At 41.9% G+C, this 22,278-nt stretch overlaps 1 pseudogene across 1 annotated transcript in view; it reads right to left on the reverse strand.

Moving 5' to 3' along the window:
* The window catches only part of LOC309713985 (partitioning defective 3 homolog), a 360,712-nt pseudogene that overhangs the window by 304,998 nt on the left and 33,436 nt on the right, over positions 1-22,278 (reverse strand). Inside the window, exon 2 of the transcript XR_014280682.1 lies at positions 18,438-18,539. The product of XR_014280682.1 is annotated as a partitioning defective 3 homolog (transcript). The remainder of the gene's footprint in view (positions 1-18,437; positions 18,540-22,278) is intronic.

Consider the following 22,278-nt stretch of genomic DNA (forward strand, 5'->3'; position numbering starts at 1 on the left):
GTACAACATCCTCAAGTTCTGGTCAACCGTTCACCACAAGTTGCAATCAGTCCCACAAAGTGAAAAAACATTCAATACAATCGCCAGGCAGCCACCGAGTTTTTGTAGATGGAAGGAAGTTGCTTTCCTATTTTTACTCGTGTGACTGAGAGCTTGTTCTGAATTAAGGGGTAGTTTTGTCAAGCTAACGTTATCTCAGGATGGCGATCGATTCAATATCGCCACTTAAAAATATGATCATACAAAGTGGTTTTTAGTTGCATTTATGACTTTTTAAATGTTTTTTTAATTCAGCATTTTGTGTGTCATGACCGAGCTCACTACTCTTTAAGCAGGAGGCCAAGTTCAGGACTCTCTTTTGCCAACAATTCGTTACTGAGCAACATTTCATAGCTCACCTCCTGTGCATCACTGATTGAAGTTTATTCTAATGTAGACATGTAGGAAAAAAATTCAAGTGTGCTTTGTTTAATGTTTCCACTTCGGCTCTTTAAGACCTCCAAGATTCAACACCACAAACAGTGCGTGGGCACAACTGGTAGACAGAAGACACAGTTCTGGCACTTTACTTTTATTCATAAGTGAAACAATGATGACTTGTGCTGCCAACAGTGACGGGATGCTAATAATTCATGATGTGTGGGGAAAGCATCGTCGGCAAACGTGTTACCTGCCTGTATTCAAACATGGCCCATGGAACAACAGGAGTCTAACACATCTCCTTCAACAACAACCAAAAGAAAACAGCTTCGTGATATTTTGATTCACCATATTCTGTACTTTTACAGCGGGAGCGTGCAAATAGGACACACGTTTTTAGGCACGACTCACAACTCTGTAACAGAATAGCTGTGGAAAGTCTGCGTGGGTGCCGGTATTTGGCAGGATCGGGTTTACGTCTCGCTTCAAAAACCAGGTTGCTCCGTCAATAACAGTTCTAATGTTAATATTTTATTCAGCGTGTCACCTGCATGCTTCTTACGAGGAAGAAAAGGAGTGGAATAAAAGGATGAGGAGTGACTGAGAGGAAAAGAAACGCAAGCCTTCACACTCCTGTCAAGCCAAACTAGTCCTGTTGAGCGTCCTTGCTGTGGCCTTTGTTTGCATTTCAGACTTTAAAAACCTTTACAGTGAAAACACTTGTTCCACAGATGCACGCTTCCCCAATCCTCTAGGGAAGGGGGATGTCTGGCTTGGCTTAGCCTTATTGTACATGTGTGTACATGTGTGTGTGCTCTAATGGTGCAGCGCTCCAATTAGCAGTCCTGTTAGCAGCGAGAGGTGCGGCACCTGAGGCCAGGCAAGCTGCACTGGGAGTTCCCCGCTTAACGGAGCATCAGGAGAACCAGCCCCTTTTTTTTGGTTTGACAAAGCACTCACAGTGACATTTCATTGTGAAGACGATGTTAATATTTTGTCATGTGGCTGTGGAAATGAGTTTTACTGCAGAGTGGGAATACAGAGCAACAATTCAGCCACACGCTACTCGGGAGACAGAATAAATTGCAAAGTGAATAGTAAAGCGTTTACCTTGCGTTTCATATCAGGAGAAGGATTTAAAGCAGAGACACACAAAGTGCAATAAAGTACAATATTGTAGCGCTCTGAAAGCTACACTATATCTGTGTTAAACAAGGCTGGGACAAAGCAGGGGGAAGAGTGGCTCGCCAAGACACATTTTGATTGATGCATCTTTATCGCTGACGCATATGAGATCATTTCACTTTTCCCCACGTTGTGATGTGTGTTTTTGTTGCTTTTTCAATAATCTGTTACTGTCTTGCTACAATTCCTTGCAGTGGAGACACGTGCAGCGTGCAGAGCCCTTAATCTGAGGCTAAGACGCAGCTTTTTTTCCCTTTAAAATCGTGTTAACATGGTCTTTTGCATTTTAAGCATATCCATTCATTCTAGTGTGTCTGCATTTTTACTTCTTTTTTAGTTTTCTTCTCTGTTTTGTCAACCCGATCGGTGCAATTCCAGTTTCACCAGCTGGGTTCTGCTTTCTTTCTAATTGTGATGTTGATGAGGATCATGAGAGCGTACTGCCCTCGCCTGCCTGGGGTGCCATTTGGCAGGACAGTGGCTGGCCTATCGCCCTCCTCGTAGCCTGGCACCGTGTTCCTTCTATGGCCTCTCACATCTGTGTGTGTGTTTGCATGTGTGGACAATATAGTTTTAACATGGTCCATGTCCATGAACACACACACCTCCACCCCCCTCCACAGTTAGCAATTTGCTCAGCTCCAGAAAAAACTGCTGTGTTTTCTTTAGCGCAAACATTTCTCCTGATGCTGCGTTTCAGCGCGCCACTTTTATGTTGTGTGATTATTATTTCGGGCAGAGAGAGACAGAAAGAGATAGAAAAAGCAAAGTAAGAGGTATTTGATTGTGCACGGAGCTGGAGGTTGATATGAATATCAAAGAGTTTTATTCCTGCGAGCAGGTGATGCTGCCTGTGGTGTTCAGCTCACACTGACAGGTGGTCTCTTTTGGTGTGTGTGTGTGTGTGTGTGTGTGCGCGCGCGCGTGTGTCTGGATGTATGCTTGCCTTCCCATGGCTATAGGTTTGGGTGTGAACAGCACTCATCGGGTGTGCATTGGCTTGTTTGTAATATACAGCCTACACTGTGTCTGTATATGTGTTTCAGCAGATTAACCCCACCATATCAGACTGTGGCAGTGTGCCTCTGTTATTTAACACTCATGACGTCTCATCCATTTAAACAAGGCTTGGGAGGTGGTGTGTGTGCCGCGTTTATGCCGACTGGAACAGCACACTCGCCGTCTGCATTTCATGGCTGATTTGGTAGAGGAGACACAGAAGATGAAATATTGAAATGTGCCATCTACGCTTTCCCCAGAAGGTTTTATTGAACAAAAGTTGCTCCGTCAACCCACAGCGTTTCTGTGGTGTTTAAGTTCAGGGGTTTCTTCTTTTTCTTTCCCCTCTGTGACTTCCCTAAATCCCTATAAAAGGGCCTTGGTGGAATAAGGAAGAGCAGAGAAAGGATGATGTAACACAGGAAAAATAAAATGATAGAACACAGAGTAAAGTAGCATAAGACAGATCATCAAATAAAGATCACTGAACACACACAACAGCAGCCTGTTGGATATCAAGAAAAAACAATAACCAGTTCCCAACATGCTTTGTAACGTTGTTTAATGTGTTGTTTTCACTATAAACGGATACAAGTAGAAAAGATGGCCATAGACTGGATTGACCCCTCAATCAATCAGTCCAAGCCGAACATCATTAACTCCCAGAGTCTGTATCAATGCTTGTGTATCAATTCAGTTGTGTATAGTTGTATAATTGCATACATAATAGGTATGCAATCGTATAACTCTTCAATAGTTTTATTGTTAGATTACATTTTGTAGAGCTTGAAGAAAAATGAGTAAATCTAGCCAGCAAATATTTGATATTTTTAGCCAATAAGTGTTACTGAAGTAAAATTTAGTTATATCCATACAGCTAAACAAACAAACAAAAATGCATCAATACGATAGAAACATTCTTAGATGCAAGAGGGTTCAAAAGAAACTCATGCCTTACTAAAGTTAAAATATTTTTCTCTCAGAGTTTTATTCAAGCCATAATTAGGTATCGACCTATGAAAAAAGAAATAAAAGACTTAGCTGCAGCACCTGCATGTTTTTGTTGATATATTTTGAGCCAAATGAACAGAAATGTAACAACACGGGTTTACAACTAAGCACTCCATTGCATTGACTACACAAGTTGCATAGGACCTTCAAATTATGCAGGGACCCCGAACCCCCTTTTAAAACAAGTGCCCATGTTTTACAACTTCAGTGACGAATGAAGCAAACTGCCCTGCTGCTCATGAGAAGAGGAAATTAAAAAAGACTGCCGTGTGAGAAAGCTTTCAGGTTAATCCAAGTTTAAGGTCTGCAAGCTAACATCAGTGTTAAGGAGCAGTGCATATGTCTCTAGTCTGTCCCTCTGGTTAACCAGTTTGGGCAGTGCATTTCTTTGTCTGCGTCGTGCTCACTTGCCAACTTCATCCACGGCTTTGCTTACCAATGCTGTGCCTGACAAAAAGTAAGAATGAAATACTTCTATTAGTTAGGCTACAGCATTTATTAAAAAAAGCAGCTCAGAAGGGGAGACTAGAGGAGCCAATATGACTGGCTTTATCTCGTGAGCCACAGCCAGCCCCGTGGCAAATGGTTTTCATGGCTCGCGGGCTTGCTTTGGGGGCCCCAGGGAGGTGGGAACTGGCTCCGGGTCTAACAAGTTTTGGTGACATGAAAAGACTTTTAAATAGAAGTGTTGCCAGCTTCCTTTTCACAAATATGGTGACGATGATGGTCATGAATAAAACAATAACCACCTCCAATCCCCCGAAACCCAGACAGAGCCCTTTGAGTTGTTAATTGAAGCTGGAGACACAGAATTTTAAAGCAGATTCAATTATGTCAGAACTGAAGGTTATTTACTCGTTTCCCTGTAACGATATAAAAACACTTCTGTACAAACTATATTTGAACATATTTTAATGATACCAACACTTAGCAATAAATCAAGAATAAAACATTGATGTGTAACAATTACTTTGATATATTTTTAATTTTTACCTCCGAATCACCTCAAATGATCTGGTCATCTCCTGTTTTGAGCTGTAGATCACCGTGTGGAATGTCCACAACTAAGTCTACATCCACACTAGCTCGGATAAATTTGAAAACGGCGTTTTCGTCTGAAATCGCTCCGGGTCCACTCTGTTGTTTTCAGTCGTTTTCACAGAGTTGTGTGTCCACATCGAAACGGCCGAAAACGCTTACGTTCCAGTCCTGCGCATGCGTGAAATGCAAGATGATTGGACCTACCTCATTTCTGTCTGCTGCTCATTTGCTTTCCAGCTCTTTGAAACGTCGTGGCAAAATGTTGAGGACAAGCACCGAGTTTTTTAAATGGACTGACAATGAGGTGGAGTTATTGCTGCGAGTAACAAAAAAGTACAAAGTTGTAAAAGTGATCGAGAATTAAAGAATTTGAAGAAAAGCTGAAATCTTTAATTGGGCTGTCAAAATTGAGAGCAAACAAAGCAACTGCTGTATAATGCCCTCCGCTATCTTAGTTTAATTGGTCACATGACTGCATCACATGACTAAAATGTGTCATCGTTTACGAAAAGGCTCCAGGTTCGCTGTCCACACTGCGACGTGAAAACTGCGTTTTCAAATGTATCTGCTTTGGAGCGCGTTTTCAAAACGCTGCGTTTTCCTTGACCAAAAACGCCGTCTCAGTGTGGACGGGAGGCCAAAACGGAGAGAAAACGAACACGTATTTGTGTGGACATAGCCTAAGTGTTGTGGAGGAGGTAGTAGAGCTTTGTGGAAAGGAGTCTGATATAAGTCAATAACAGCAACACTGAGTTTTTGAGGATTTCCAGAACTTTTCAGTCAGTAAGTGCTGCTATTTTTGCCGCTGTTAGCTAGCATTATTGAAGCTTGAGGTGCATCCAAGGTTGTTGTTGTTGTTTAGCAGACTCGTTTTCGGCTGTTCGGACACGGTAGGGTTGATCTGCTTATAATTGCAACAACATCAGGGATAAATAAGAATCTTTGTGTATGTTTTCCTGTGTTAGACCCATGACTTTATTACAGGAGATGAAGATCTAGGTGAGGAGGAAGAAGGATGGGTAGAGGAGAAGGAGATGACGACAAACAGATGATAAAATGTTCAAATGTATGAATCTTACATGGTCCTGTGTAGTTTAAAAGAGCTAATTGTGAACGTTCCAGATTAGTTTGAGGTGACTTATTGTCCTCCTGTTCACAGCTCTTGCTGACTAAATTCGATCATTATGCTTTACCAAAGAACATAAACTTATTTTAGCTTTCTTTTATATTGGTAGAATTTTTTTAAAGATTCAAGATTTTTTATTGTCATTATACAAGTTTAACAAAATTAAGGCAATACATCTGTTAAAGAAATCAAAGATTAGGCTAATATCACAAATTTAATCAATGCAGTTGCTGTTTGAATGGACTTTTATTAACTAATGATATTAAAAGCTCTCTGACAACAGGGACAGCAAAGAGACAAATCCCTCTGACCAGCGGCTGTGGAGGCGACGAGCACGTAGCGTTTCAGCATGTCTGTAAGCCTTCAGTATTTTAGCAGAACGGGACATAATCTGAAGAGGTCTTTAGCCTTTTCTCACGAGAAGACAAGGCAATGAGAGCACACAACCATGGTGTTAGAGGGGATTCAGTCTTCTGTCTGCTACAATATGCCTGTCTAAAGCTCTCCAAACCAGGCTTAGCTTCCCGGCCCTGGCATCGCCTCCCTCCGTCTCCGTGCCAGTGTCAACTTCAGCACGGTGCAGTGCCAACCGCCAGCGCCAGACTCGGCTTAGCTTGTGGCGATGCCAGCTCCACACTTTTTAGCATCTTTTCCTCTGGATGCTTTTCTCGTCTCTCGTCCCATTTGTTCATTATTTTTTATCTCTCCTTCTTTATACTTTGTCCATATTTTCTTTACTTATTCAGATACGTCAACCATGCTCATACAAGTTTCTGTATCCGGTGGTTCGGGGTAAAAGCTGCTGTGTTTGCACATGTGCTTTACCAACACTTCCGTCTTCCATTAGCCTCCAGGCCACACGCACATTTATACTAATTACTATAATATTTAAATCCACACAGCGCTCAAAATCCCAAGTAGCTTGGTATATGTCATATACCCTGTAATAAATTAAGAATTAAGAAACAGCGCTTTGCCTTCCCGAGTCTATTTGAAAGCCAATTTTCAGACACAACCTTGGAGTGACTTTGGATCTGTGAGGGTAATTATATATGGTTCTGAAGAGAAGTAGTCAAGTGTTGAAAACAGCCACTCATGGTCTGGAGACTCTTGAGACAAAAGCTACAGAGGCTTACTTGTCATGCAGAGGAGACACGCGCTTGGTTTAACAAGGACTTGAGAAGCAGCGGGGTGAGAGGGAAATAGGTCTATATTCAAAATAAGCAATTGATGGTAGATTAAACTTTTCTGTTTAAGATTGTGGTTTCTGTTGAACTCGTTCTGACTTTGTGTAAGTCGTTTTCAAGCTGGCAATCATAGCCTATAGAGCCCCACGAAGAATGCACCATTGCCCCCATGAGGTGAGGTGGAAATGGCTCGCGTGGGGAGAAGATGCTTTTCTCTGAAATGGTACCGAACTCACAACAGCCACATAATGAGGCAATAAAGATAAAAAGCAAAGAAACCAAACCAATACCTCACACTGGCTCATGCCAGTGGGCCTTGCGGGCGCAGCGCTCGCCACATAACAGAGAAAATCGACTCCTTTGTTATGTTAGTGCTCCTAGGAACATCTCTCCAGGGGGTTTTGAGAGGCCTGCAGGATCCCAGTAGGGGGGGTGTCTGTATCTGTCACCTCTGTTTAGGGCCTGTCTCATGGCGCCTGACCCAAATCAGCCCCCTGGGGCAATGCCGGGCCCCTCCACAAGACTTTGCCGCTGCAGATAATAGGCTTGTTTGGCAAAGTGTCCAGACACTGAAAGCAAAGCAGCCCTGACAGCTGTCAACCAGAACCAACATCCTCCTGCGTGACACACGACCATACACAGCTCAAGGATGAGAGTGTGCGCGTGTATGTGTGTATGTTCAGGATCATTTTCTACACAGGCGTGTTCGAGAGCAGAGGTTGCTTTGGCACAGCCTATCCAGAGCTTTGGTTAAACGGCCTGGCATTTCCAGACAGTATTCGGGCTTCCAGACGCAACGTCAGAAGCGATTTGGCGCATCGGCAAAAGTCTCTTCCTGTAGGGGAGCTGTCACGCAGGAGAAATCAAAGACACCTACATGACTAGCTGGATTTCCTCTGAGCTGAGAAACAGACTCGGTGACATGACCCACTTTTACCAGTTTTAAAGAAACCCACTGTGGAAGATGGAGGAGTTGCCTGCTGCTTTGCAATATGGAGCAATAACATTCTTACCCCAGGCACAGGGCTGTGTATGTCACGCTGCATACGCCGTTCAGCTGAAGCTGTGTTTTTGTCAACAAGAATGGACTAACGCCATCCATACTGGTGGCTCAGCACGTCTAAAATAGCAGCTTCAGCAGATTCGCTGGGCTTTCATGCACTTGTATTACCTTATCTCAGCTTCATAACCACAACATGACCTTTGTTCCACATCAATACATGAAAATGGTTCGTCAGACAGAGAGACTTCATCTCATCTGGCACACACTGGACTCGGTACAGCAGACGCAACCTTGGAATGACATTCTGTCTACAACTTAGAAAGCTACTAAAAACACTGATGACAAATTAAAGGAAAAACCTGAACCATGGAATCCTGTAGGGGATTCAATGATTTTGGCTCATTTTTGGCCCCTCAGAGAGAGGGGTCACTGCAAATCAATTCCCAAAACTTGGAGAATCCAACCCATAAAGGAAAAACTCTATTTTATTATATGCATTACCAATTCAAAATGCATTGCACTTTATAGGACAACCTGGGCCGGGCAATACTGTGATTTTGCACAGATGTGAGACCAATTTCCCGCTTAAAGCATTACTTTACAGAAAACAATCTGCACGTTTTAGATACTTAGCCCACATGGGCTCACAAGATGCCAAAATACACAGCAGTGATGGCACTTGCAGTATTATAAAAACATAAGAACAACGCTTCTTCCATTACTCTGCAAACAAAGAACTGCTCTGGATTGTCTCCTATGCCACGCTGAACAAATAACAATCAGCCAGACAAAAGCTGCCCTTCCAAAAACAACCCCCCAAAAGCTCAAGTTTCTTGTGATCATTCGTCTAGAGGAGCTTGTCAGAAAATAAGGACACGGCGTAGCCCTTTAATCAGTGCAAAATGAGCAATGAAAACATGAAAGGCCTCATGTAGTAAACAGTCTTCTTGCTACCGAAGAGACGAGTAAACCTGCTGGTTTCTGTAACTAATGTATGTACCTGAGTGTAACAGCGCACACGGAGAGTTTCCTCACTTTGGATGTCTTTTTGCACGCGATAAGCACAAAGACTGCGGCTGCAATGGGCATCTCATCACAGCGAGGGAATACGACCGCATAACTGAGAGGGAGGGCGTTTCTGAAAAATTACAACGGTGCTCGACAAATCTTTCCCGAGTAAGTGAAGTTTAAAAAACTAGGAAGCAAATAAACAAGCACGAGCAGACAATAAATCCAAAGCCCCAGAGGAAAATGAAATGAAAAACTGCTTGCTGCCGCCCACAAGCCTCCGAGCGGAGCAACGGAGGTGAGGATAAAAATCCGCCAGCGCGCTGAGCCTTTTAAGACGCAGAGCTGATTTGGGTCCTTACAGGCTAATTACAGCTGACTGCGGCAGGGCGTGTGTCTGTGGAGATGTATGTGTGTGGGTATGTGTGACTATTTCTGGGTGTGAGTTCTTGTGTGAGCACGATGTCTCACTTGGTATTGAATGCTCCTTTATGGTCTTTATAGTTAAGAAGACATTTGGACTTTACTGTAGCCAGGAGACGTATCTGTGATGCTAGTTTCATTAGCAGCAGTAACATAGATAAAACAAAAGTATATAACTACTAGTTGCCTCAATCTTGACATCACTGTGGAGTTATGTATCAGCTTATCTGTTTCTGTTTTTCCAAAGCAGAAACAGGTCCTGGTGGTTCACAGAGAACCAGAGAAACTGTAAAGAAAGATGATAGTCTGTCAAGCCACAAGAGGGCAGCATCTGGGCTCCAACTCATTGATGACACATAACTACGTCAGAAATGAGTCAGGTTTCAGCGCAGATCACAAACCTTAGTGTAGCCACAGGAAACTCATAAATACAGCACACATTGTGACTACATCTCAGATTGATCATTGCATGAGTTTGGTTTCTGTGGAGTCATTACATTATCACAGTAAAAGACGGACTTGTACTTACATAGCTGTATTTTTCTGTTACTGAGCACTCAAAGCAAGTTTTACTACAAGCCTCCATCACCCAGCTACCTCTAACATTCACATGCACACACTCCAAGGATGGGGCAACTTCAGTTTCAGCATCTTGGACCTGAGGACACTTTGACATGGAGTAGCTGGGGATCGAACCACCAAACCAAGTTACAAATTGGGAGACGACCTGCTCTACAAACTGAGCCAAAGCCATGGCACGTTTGGACATTTAACCTCTACTTTTAAAGCAAAGACAGAGGAAACTTTATCATGCTCCGTTGCAAAAATCAAATTGGTCTCAGTGGATTCTTAAATCTTTCATGAAGTACTGCACAAGTCAAATTAACCATAACATCAGCTAAACTCAAGATGTCCAGAAAAAGAGAAGAATAAATGCAGCTTAGTGCAAGTCTGGAATCTCAGAGACAGTCCAACCATACAGTCTTCAACGTATGCCAACAAACAGGCCTTGTTCACACACTCGTGCGCACACACACACACACACACACAGACAAACAGAGTAATTAGTCTTTGATTTCCCCTGGCAGCGCCCTGGTACCAGGGGAAGCTGCTGGGACCCTGCTTTAGCCTTGGCTAATTTCACTCACGGCTTGATCTCGACCCAGCACAGGTGCCCACTTGGCACTCGACTGGCGTTGCCATGGCAATGCCAACTTCAGGGGCCAAGAAAATGCCAATTGTCCAAGGGGCTCAACCACAGAGACCATGGATATGATGCTCATTATAAACAGGACACATAAGCAACAAAAGAAGAAAGCAGTCAAGTCTGGACAGTCAGGCTACATCTCTTTTTCTTTTAGGAAATGCCATGTGCCTGTCACTCTGAGGCCGGCACCCATTCCTAGGAACAAACAAAACAAAAAACGTCATTCTGTGCAGCAGGCAGGATACAGACAATAGGGGGAACCACCGTAACCTAGGCTTGAGCGCCTCTTTGTGGTTCACAAGTGTCACTGCAATACCTGCAGCTCTGCGTCTGCATGCACCTGCTGTAAAACACAAAACACCACACTGCTGATTCAGGTACCTCAGCTATAATGACTTTTTCCTGTTAATGGCTTAAGGAATCACCCTTCACCCCTGCACTCATTAAGCCCAGGGACAGGCTCACTTTGTCTAACCGCTGTTCACAAGGAAGTGCCAGCCTTTAAGCGACAAGGGGAACAACGTCGTTTGAATTATCTTCATTTATCGAGTCTAAAGGTATAATGCTGGAGAACTGAAGCGCTGAAAGGTAATAAAGAGGAATGTAGGAACAGACATGAGAGAGCTCATACTGTACTTGAGTATCCCAGGTAAGCATCTTTCTTTCCTGCCACAGTTGCAGCTTCATATCTCTCATGAGATGTGAACTATTAAACTGGATTTGCCTCTCAGCATAACCATTGCACATACAGGCCCATGTTTTGCATGTTCCCTGATCTGCAATTCATTTGATTCACCATTTAGCTCAAAGAACTCTGTAGTCGGTAATCAGACAATACGTTTGTCTAGTGCCACAACAATTTTGACAGACCATACATTGTAATCGCTAATGTAGTAGACTCATTTCCCTGTAATGAGCATTTAACTTGAATCTAATTTCATTTAATTGGCCATATCACAGACATTTCCTGCTTTTATGAACTCATTTCATCAGGCACATATTGTGAATTTCTTACTTAAGGCCATCTTCCAACCAGAAGCCTTTCTAATTGCCGCACTGGCATCTGGTGTATGCATAAAGTGCCTACATCGCAGTCATTTCTAGCTGTGAAGCAGCAATTCGATGGCTACCAGAATTAATTTTTCACAGTTTACCCTAAGGCAGAGCTACATCAGAGTTTACCCACTCCTCTTTACAACTGACTTTTCTTGTGTTTGTATCTTAGTACTTATTGCCAAGAGCCTAATTCAGTGAAGAAACCAGTTTGATTTGAGCGTTGTGACATGGCAGGAGCAGCTATCAGAGGTTGGTACAGAGTGGTCATATGGGATGGACGTTGTTAGCAACATTACTCAGGTAGGCTGTGTTTACACAATGCTCAACCCCAAATGTGTGGCAAGAAAATCTGCACCACACATCACCACCAGCATGAACCATTGATAAGGTAGGAAGAATCAATGGTTTCATGTCGGCTGAGCCAAGTTCTGATCCTACCATCTGAATGTCACAGCACAAATCAAGACTCAAGACAAGCTATCGTTTTTGTAATCTTCTATTCTCCAGTGTAAATTGTTCGTGGCTGACACAAGAAGATATAATGTGGTCTTGTAGCCCATCATGTTGTAGACATGTTGCTTGGTCATGCTCTTCTGCATACATTGGTTGTAACAAATGGTTATTCCAGTTACTGTTGCTTTCCTGTCACCTCAAAGCAATCTGCCAATTCTCCTTTGATCTCTGATATAAACAAGACATTTTCATCCAGAGAGCTGTTGCTAACTGCATATTTTCTTTTCTCCAGACCTTTCTCTGCAAGTCAAACAGATGGCTGTGTGGGAAAATCCCAGTAGATTAGCAGTTTCTAAAATACTCCCACTCAACTGGCACCAACAACCACACTACAAAGTCACTTAAAATCACCTTTCTTCCCCATTGTGATGCTAGTGCTGAACTTCAGCAGTTTAACTTGACCATGTCTAAATCTCCAAATGCTATGGCTGCCAAATAATTGGCTCATTAGATATTTTAACTTATGAGCAGTCAAACAGTGTACCAAATGAAGTGGTCTGTGAGTGCACATAAACAGCACAACTAAGGCCCTATTTACACATTTCATTCACGTGTTTCATATTCAGATAAAATCTAAATGAGAAACTTTGATTTGAACATATTTGCACTTTTTGTTTTATCCTTCAGTATCCTAACGAGGGTAAACCTGCTAATGAGATAAATTAATAAGATGAGTTATGGCAATAACATTTTAGCTAGCAACAGTTTAGCTAGCATTTGCTAACAATCCATAAAATAACAAACAAGCTGTGAATAAATACTAGATAAATAAATACTAATACTAAAGGGGTAACCTAATTTTTTTTGTTGTTCTGAATAGATGCTATTTTTCCATTATATTTCAATCATCTGAAAACATTAATAGGTTTTTATTGGGTGTTACAGAGATCCCATACCATCATGGTATCAGAAAAGTTGATACTTTACTTATTTTTGCTAAGAATAGCAACTTACTTGGCAAAAATGATCTTTATTATTCTTATTATTTTGCTATTCATTTTGCTAGTTTTTATTATATTTTTTTCCCTTTCTGGGGAAGGCAAAAAAGCCCTAATCACACAGGGAGCCAATAAATGCGCAGACAGACAAATGCATTTTTGCACCTGCAAATGAACAGTTTGAATGTGATTTCAAGACACAGTCTTCTGATCGTAATTTGTTTCAGTGGAAATATCAAAATTAGGTTTGTAGCTGCTAACCTACTGCTCATAATACACTTCGGTCAGGTGGTGGCAGTGTGCACCAAAAAGCCAGTGTGGAAGCTGCTATCAATTTTAAATGAGCCACTAATGTGTTAGCTTTACTGCAATATACTAGATAATAGTACAATAGCAGAGATTATTAGTAATAGACAAAAATACAAGTGATATTGTTAGGAGATTACTGATCTGACTACTGACTTCAGCCTAAATTTCAGTCAAAGAGTAATCTTAATAACATCTAAAATCTAAATATAACCCCAACTCGTCACTATCATTGTATCAGAATGATTTTTAAAGGAAGAATTGAAGACATGAAGTTCAGCTTCACACTTGAAACAAACCGTGATCAGCAACAGGGTCATGTGTGCAACACAAAACCAAAAACACCCCAGCTGTACAAATACACTCGTACACCTCATGCATGTGAAATGGAAGCTGTTGATCAGTATGAAGATCTATGGAGCGGACACGGGCAGGCTGCAGCATGCAGCTCTATGACTGCACATGAATCACAGCATGATAATCTGACTGCTGAACCTGAGCCAGATATCACTCACTCACAGACACACACACACACACACACACAGAGAGAGCACTGTTGGGAGGACATGACGTGCTCCTAACAGTAGAGCCACCGAAACTTGAAAGGAGTGAGATCATTCATGCTTTAGTCACACATTCACATTGAAATTCCTGTCGCGTAGATGCATGCACATACGCAGTTCTATTTTTTGCAGATGAAGACAACAGAATAATATCTATGATACAACCTGTCTAATCGATTTTTTTCCTTAAAAAGCACCAAAAAATGAGCCTTAATGAGAAAACCAAGGAAAAAAGGCACCAAACATGATGAAGAAGTAAAGCTTAGAAGTCTAAACATCCAACACATTCAAAAGACAAACTGTGTCAGCCCTTCATATCCTTCCACTGCTCAAAGATCTGACTCCCTACTTCATCAAACAGATCAACCCTCACACCAACTCCATGAATAACTCTTTCATAGCTTTCCAAATGCACTTAATACCTGTATCCGTTCTGATTAGCAGGGAAAGGCTTGGATTTATTTAAGATAAGCAGGAACATAATCTCTGCTGTTGTGACATTTTAATATTGTCCACTCTACGTAAAGAGACATCATCGTGCTTTTTCTGATCAGAAATGTTCCAAAACATGTTACTCAAGAAATGGGTGGACATCACCATCATGGGTGAATATTCTACAGGTTGCTTTCCCAACATTTATTTTAAGATGTTTTGGTAGGAAAGGCGAATAACACACAGGAAAACCCTGCAGCAGCCTTGGGCACATAGGTGAGCAGTGAGCTACAGCACCGCCCTCCCTACATAGCTTTAGGCAATCCACCTTTGTCAGCAGTGCATTTCCAAATCATGTATTTTATTTCTGACAATCTATTTTTATTTCCCGTGTCAAGATAACGTCTTTAAAATTCAGCTTTTGCATTTACATGTCACAGAAATCGTTACGAACATCAGCAAATTATAAACAGCAAACATGGAGAAAACTAGCAGCATCAGTCCTCTTGAGAGAAAAACAAACAGCGGTAACCAATCAAGAGGTTTGTGTGGACGTATTGTCTACAGGTGTGGTTGGTTTATAGTGTTCAATATTACAGGCTACATCTTTTACAGTTAAATTATGTCATTTAAACTCAGTTTTAAACACTGAACTTTGACTTTGCAGTTCATCTGCAATGATACAGCACTGTAGACACGCTACGTGGGCTATTAACCAGAATATGCACAGACTGAAATGGACAGGACCATGTTTATCAAGGGCGCAGGTTATTTGTGATATCTCCTAAATTCCTGACTAATAGTCCTGTTTGAACTGCACCAATGTGACATGTCAGAGAGTAAACGGAAAGAAACGCGGAGCTGGAAAATTTCTGCTGAAGCTTATAACATCGCCAGCACGTCTGACTACAAATCTCGGCTGCAAAAGGACTATGCCATCTCCACATACACATTCATTCAAACAACATAGCACAAAGCTTTGTGGTTCACATATATCAGGAGAAAACCTAACGTTTGTACAGCACAAGCGTTTTCCTGCCCTGGAAGTATTCACACATACAAGAATGTGTTGTCATTACCAGGTTAAAATGGGCTTGTTAGGAGGTTAGACAGTAAAAGAAGGAGGGTTAGTAGATTAGGGAAAGAACTGGACAGACTGGATTTACCTCTACAGCTGCAACCACACACACAGACACACAAAGGAGCAAACACCCACGCACCGAGATAAAGTCATTCAAACAGAGCTGTTCCACCAGTTTGAAGTTGGCTGTTCCAGTCGACTGCCAGCTGACTTTCTGACACTGCACTCTGTCATTTGGTAACTATCAACACAGTATTACTACAGCATGTTGGTCTTGTGACCAGAGAGTCACTGTTTACTTTTTAGGCCGACTGTCTACCACAGGTGTAGAGCAGGCTAACCTGTTAGAACTAACTACTGACAGTTACATGAAAATATTTAAAAAAAATTATCAGCAAGGCAGCTAAAAATGTTATGTCAGCAAATTTCATTTTTTCCCTAAATTCTCTATTCTGCCGTCAATGAGAAGGTACTTATGCCGTATGACCACCAGGGGGAGCAGGAATCACAGCATCAGAACAAACTGAGGCTCTTGAAAGGTCAAAAATGTATACAGAACTGCCACATTTGTTTCTTCTTTCTTTGCATTTTTCCAGCCAAATACCACCGATGTTGTAAAATAAGAGAAGAATAAAAAAAATAAATAAAAAATTAGAAACCAGTGTTTCAGGCAGCAGGTGCAAAACAGCTGCTCTCCCCAATGATCCCACCTGATGTGTAACCATGGCGCCCACCACATAGTCATTGTCAGGTGTATAGAGGTGTATAGCTGCCTGAAACACACCATGTCTCATCCTCGCACAAATGTCCACACGAGATCAAAAAGAATGCGCACGTCAAAGAGAAAGAAACAACTATGTCACCTAGCTTTGCAGACTTGCTCAACATCACAGTATCTGCTGTGGGAAGCGATCCGTTTACCATAAAACAGGGGGACAAAACACAGTGTTGCTGAGAAAGATATAGTATCAGATTTCAGTGATAACGCTGGCTCCAGGGCATCAGACAGAGCAAGAAAACAGAGCAGATAGGAATTAAAGATTACATGTTCAATTGAAACCTGGATGATTCATAGCCTTTTTAATGTGTGGTGGCCCTGTTAGCTTTAGTGGAAGACATCTCTGAAAAGGTGTGAACACCGGATGTGAACAATCATCCACATGATGCCAACACCAGGATAAACTGCAGTGACTAACAGTAGTTGGCTAATGCCCTTGCGATGAATTGGAATATATTTTAAATGATTTTAAATTACTAACCATCTGCACCTGCTTGCAATATGATTTCATTTAATAATTGAAATGACCTGAAAAGTGGTGATTTTTATGGCACACATTAAAGCCAAAGAGCTAGTGACTCAGGTGTAGCCAGCACTGTTCCCATGGGAAGGAGGCAGTGGGGCTGTGGATAATCGTTTACACTTGTCTAGTGGGTGGGGAGGGGTGGGTAGTGTGATGTCATAAAGCCTCATAGATTTTGCCCACACAATCTCCCAGTGCATCCGGTAAGAATTCACAGGGCTTCACTTGTTTCACTGTGCTTGAAATTCTAGTAAATATATTAAAACTGAAACACAGTAAAATAAGAAGTACATAAGCATTTACAGCCTTTGCTCAATACTTTGTTGAAGCACCTTTGAACATGATGCTACAAGCTTGGCACACCTGTTTTTGGGTAGTTTCTTCCATTCTTCTTTGCAGACCCTCCCGAGTTTCAGTGCATAGCCAACCATTCTCAAATCTCTCCAGAGATGTTCAACAGGGTTCAACATACAGAGTGGTCCCAAAGCCACTCCTTCGTTATCTTGGCTGTGTGGTTTGGGTCATTGTCTTGTTGCAAGATAAACCTTCAGTCTGAGGTCTAGAGCACTCTGGAGCAGATTATCATCAAGGCAGCATTGATCTCTCCCTTGACACTGACGAGTCTTCCAGATCCTGCCGCTGCATAGCATCCCCACAGCATGACGCTGCCACCACTATGCTTCACTGTAGAGATGGCATCAAGCAGGTTCCCTTTCTAGACATTACGTTTCGCATTCATCCAAAAAAAAAGTTCAATTTGTTTAATCAGGCCAGAGGCTGTAGTTTCTCTACTCTGGCCTGGAGTCCTTCTGGTGGCCTATAGACAATTCCTTGGACTTCATGGCTTGGTTTGTGCTCTCACATGCACTCTTAACTATGAGACTTTATACATTAGGTTCCATAGCTAACACTGCCAATCAACTGAATTTACCAAAGGTGGCCTCTGAACAAGCTGTAGAAACATCTGATAGGTGATCAGTGCACACAGGATGCACCTGAGCTCAAATGTGAGTGTTATGGAAAAGGCTGTTAATACTTCTGTGCATGTTACATGTTTCCTGTTTTGGTTTTTAAATAACTTTGCAAGAATTCCATGCAATTTTTTTTTCACTTTGTCAGTATGGGGTATTGTGTGCAGTATTCTGAGGTGAAAAATAATGTAACCCATTTTGGAATAAGGCTGTAACAGAACAAAATGTGGAAGAAGTGAATGCTTCCTGGATGCACTGAATATCAGTAAACACAGAAATACAGTGCCTCCTTGCACACAAAGTGGAGCCTTGAATGTAAAACAGTCTGCAAATATGAAATCTGCAGAGTACTTCCAACAGGCTGAACTGATTAAGCAGAGAACACGGTGAGCAGTTTACTGCTCTGCAAGGTTTAAGCAACGGTGACAGCAAAAACAGTCAGGTGTAATCATAAGCACATGTCAGTGAAACCTTTGTGGTACAGCCAAGGCTTTATGCACAAACATTTTAGAGTTCAGATAATACTTTTTTCTGCCTACAAGGAAAGGCTGAATGAAAATGAGAAGAGATAGAATAACAGGACAGTGTGGCAAATAAACAAATACAATGTGCAATCAGCTATGCAAACATATTCTTTCTCGCAATCTAACACCGACTTCGACTCACCCTATCTTTGTCATCCACCACATCGCACAGCATATCATCCTGGTCCAAAATACCACCATCGCCATGTTCCAACCTGTTCACCTGAACCCAGTAGCTGGGGTCCTAGGAGAGGAGAAAAAAAAAGGAGTTAAAGTATAATCTGTGTAAAGAGATCACCTCGATTTGTACCATATACAATCAGGATTTGTAGCATTATGTACGTAAAGCCATATATATTATAATAGGATTCCCAAACCAAATGAATTAGGAGCTTGTGACTGTAGCAATCAGCTGATCTGATCGCCATGTGGTTCATATCATGATCCAGTCAGCTGGCACACAGGAGCTCTGACATAGTTATGGATTGACATCATGATAGCGGTTATGAAAAATTATAATCCCCTGCTGGATGGCCTGCAAACTAAGCATATGGCTCACATAATTTTTCATGTCGATGTAGAAAAGGGAATGCATGTGATTGACAAGGATCATCCACCCTCTTTCCAGTCAATGAATTTAAAAAAAAAACATTGCCCTTGTTTGCATATTTTAAAATATTTTTGCAGGATATCAGTATGTAAACAAAGAACCCGATAAAACAGCAATATAATCCTGCTTGCTTTTTTGGTTTGTTTTTTGTTGTTTTTCCTTTTCTTCACTTTGTCCTGTCCGAGAGTATGAGTCAGAATTGTTGTCTGAAAGCCCCAAAAGTGGAGCATTACAGCATTCACTATAACTGTGCACTTGACAGTCAGATAGCATTCATTAGCATTTTTATTTTGGGTTATACAACCTAACGGACAACACCGGGAAGGAAGGAAGGAAAGAAGGAAGGAAGGAAGGAAGGAAGGAAGGAAGGATGGAAGGAAAGAAAGAAAGAGTTAAAAAAGTAACCAATATTACAAGATATTTTTACATCCAGCAGTAGCACAAGAAAGTGTGCCTGTGGGTACACAGGTGTTCCTAAGGTCTCTCCAGTAGTGTCTAACAGTGGGTGTGTGGAGCCACAACCCCGCACCCCAGGACCTGAAGCAGGCATGGAGGAGACTCAGGGCCCAGTCCTCCAGAGGCCCTCCAGCATGAGAGCCGCAAGCAGACCACGGCAGGGACAACCGTGGCCCCCATTCAGAGAAAAGCAATACTAAACTCAGATTATTCCTAACTATTAATATTATTATGCCTTTTTCAAATGCAGACCACTTCTCCTGCACTATTCACTGCATCAGAAGAATTATAGAAGCAGTTAAGTCGAGAACAGGGACTAAATTTCAAGCTGGATGAAAAATTGTATATTTATAATGTTTCTATTTTAAGTTTTTTTCAGTCCAAAGTAAAACTAATACCTAAAAGAAAAGGAACACTTGTTCTTTCAGCTTTCTTTTCAACTAGTAAAAAACTGCTGTTTCATTATGCTCCACAATTTAATGAAATACAACATCTGTGCACAGAGCATTGATAGAAATACAGAAGATTTGGTGTTTGGCAGCTCCACCATCCTCTAAAACTACAATCATCAAAACACGAAATGAGGGAAAATCTTTTGGAAGAATGGCGAAACGTGCATTTGCTCTGAGAGACTTCCAGACGCGTGGAGAATCAACGCCAGGGTGCACTGAAGCCGTTTCGGTGCCACGTGTTGGGCAGGCACCTTAGATTTATGTTAGTTTTAGCTTTAACTGCCAAGCTTTAGCTAGCTAGGCAGATGTCTCAAGAAGAACTCAGTTACTGCACTACTTGATTTTGACCTTGATTCAGCAGTTTTAACAATTATTATGCATTCCTATGGTTTTTGGCAATTTAAAGCTTGGCAAATGTAGTTACCTCATTTTGTCTGTACAGCACTGTGTAGGCTGACATGGAAACAAGCTATGTAAAACAGCTTCACATGACATGACTGCGGGTTTGTGTACAAACAACCTGATGGAAGATTTCATGTTTATCTGTACTGGTTTAGCTTACTTTGAAATCAAAAGCTTTATTTGTCTTCTTTGATCTGTGTCATCCTCCCACATTTTGGCTTTGCCCAGTTCATAGCCTACAAGTACTAGAGCATGATAGCTCATTCAGTCAGGAGGGTAAGGAGAAACCACAGAGCCCAGTGATCGTCCTTCCTCCTTCGCTGCGTTATGAAAGAATCTTCTAACTCTTTTGTCTGGATTTTGTTCTCACCATTTCCTTCTCTCCGCTTCCCCACTTATGCATTCCCTCCAAACTGAGCTGTCTTAAGGACTGTGGTTAAATGCCTTCATGCACATCCTTGTTGTACTGAGCTCCAGTGCGGTACACCAGGGAAAATGGTCCAAATCGTGAGGGGAATGACTGTGTGGTATTTTTCCTTCCTTTTGAGGTTATTAAAAGGGAAAAGATGGCGAGTTCATCGAGTTGCTTCCAAATGACAAGACAAAAATACGTGAAGGCTTCAGAAGATAGTTGCTATTTTATTAATGTCCAACACAGTAAAATCAGTTAGCCATTACAGAAAGCAAATATAAATGTATATATGGACTGTGTTTAAAATTAATCCTTATGTAACAGTATAACAATAAAAGCAATTACAAAACACAAACTGAATAGAATAGAATAGAATTCAACTTTATTGTCATTGCACATGCACAGGTACAGGGCAACGAAATGCAGTTTGCATCCATCCAGAAGTGCTTTAGTGATATAGATATATTACAATATATATTAGCAATAATATAGATATGTGAGTATATTACAGAAATGGGTCTATTATGGTATGTTATAATGTACACGGTATGAAGTATGTTGTGAATATTCTATAACTATAAGTATGTACAGGCTGTAGTGAGTACAAGCTATGTACAGGATATGAACAGGATATAAATATGAAAAACTATACAGAATATGAAATGAAATAAATAACTTTACAGAATCTGGGATATACAGCTATACAGAAATGGGAACTATGCAAGTTGTAAACAGTTGTAGGATTAAAGATTATCGAATGTACAGAATGATTATTTACACAGAGCTATACAGTAGTGCAGTTAAGATAAGTGAGGGTGTAGATAGTTTCTACAGAGGCTATATAAAGTGCTAGTGGTTGTGAGTGGTGGTTCAGTCCATGTTATTATTGTGTTTGAGGGTACAGTTGTCCATTGTGGGGGTGTGTATGTTCAGTGCATGAGTTTAACGTGGGTCAGATGTCAGGAGGCAGAGTTCAGGAGTCTGACAGCTGTGGGGAAGAAGCTGTTCCGGTACCTGGTGGTCTTAGTCCGGAGGCTCCTGTGGCGCCTCCCAGAGGGCAGGAGGGTGAAGAGTCCATGTGATGGGTGACTGGGGTCTTTGATGATTTTCCCAGCCCTTTTCAGACACCGCTTCCTGTAGATGTCTTTTATGGCAGGAAGTGGTGCTCCGGCGATGCGCTGGGCAGTTTTCACGACCCTCTGCAACGCCTTCCAGTCCGAGGCAGAGCAGTTCCCGTACCAGACTGTTATACAGTTGGTCAGGATGCTCTCGATGGTGCAGCGATAGAAGTTCACCAGGATGTCTGAGGACAGGTGGTTCTTCCTCAGAGTCCTCAAGAAGAAGAGGCGCTGGTGAGCCTTCTTGACCAGCTTGGAGCAGTTGGTCGTCCAGGTGAGATCCTCGGAGATGTGGACTCCCAGGAACTTGAAGCTGCTCACACGCTCCACAGCCGTCCCCTTAATGTGGATGGGTGGATGTGGGTCAGCATTCCTCCTGTAGTCCACGATGAGCTCCTTGGTCTTCTCGGTGTTAAGCAGCAGGTTGTTTCTGTCGCACCACTCAGCCAGACGATCCACCTCCTCCCTGTAGGCGGCCTCATCGTTGTCACTGATGAGGCCAATCACCGTGGTGTCATCTGCAAACTTAATGA

Source organism: Aulonocara stuartgranti, assembly GCF_965226115.1.
Source record: "Aulonocara stuartgranti genome assembly, chromosome: 9".
Classification (NCBI taxonomy): domain Eukaryota; kingdom Metazoa; phylum Chordata; class Actinopteri; order Cichliformes; family Cichlidae; genus Aulonocara; species Aulonocara stuartgranti.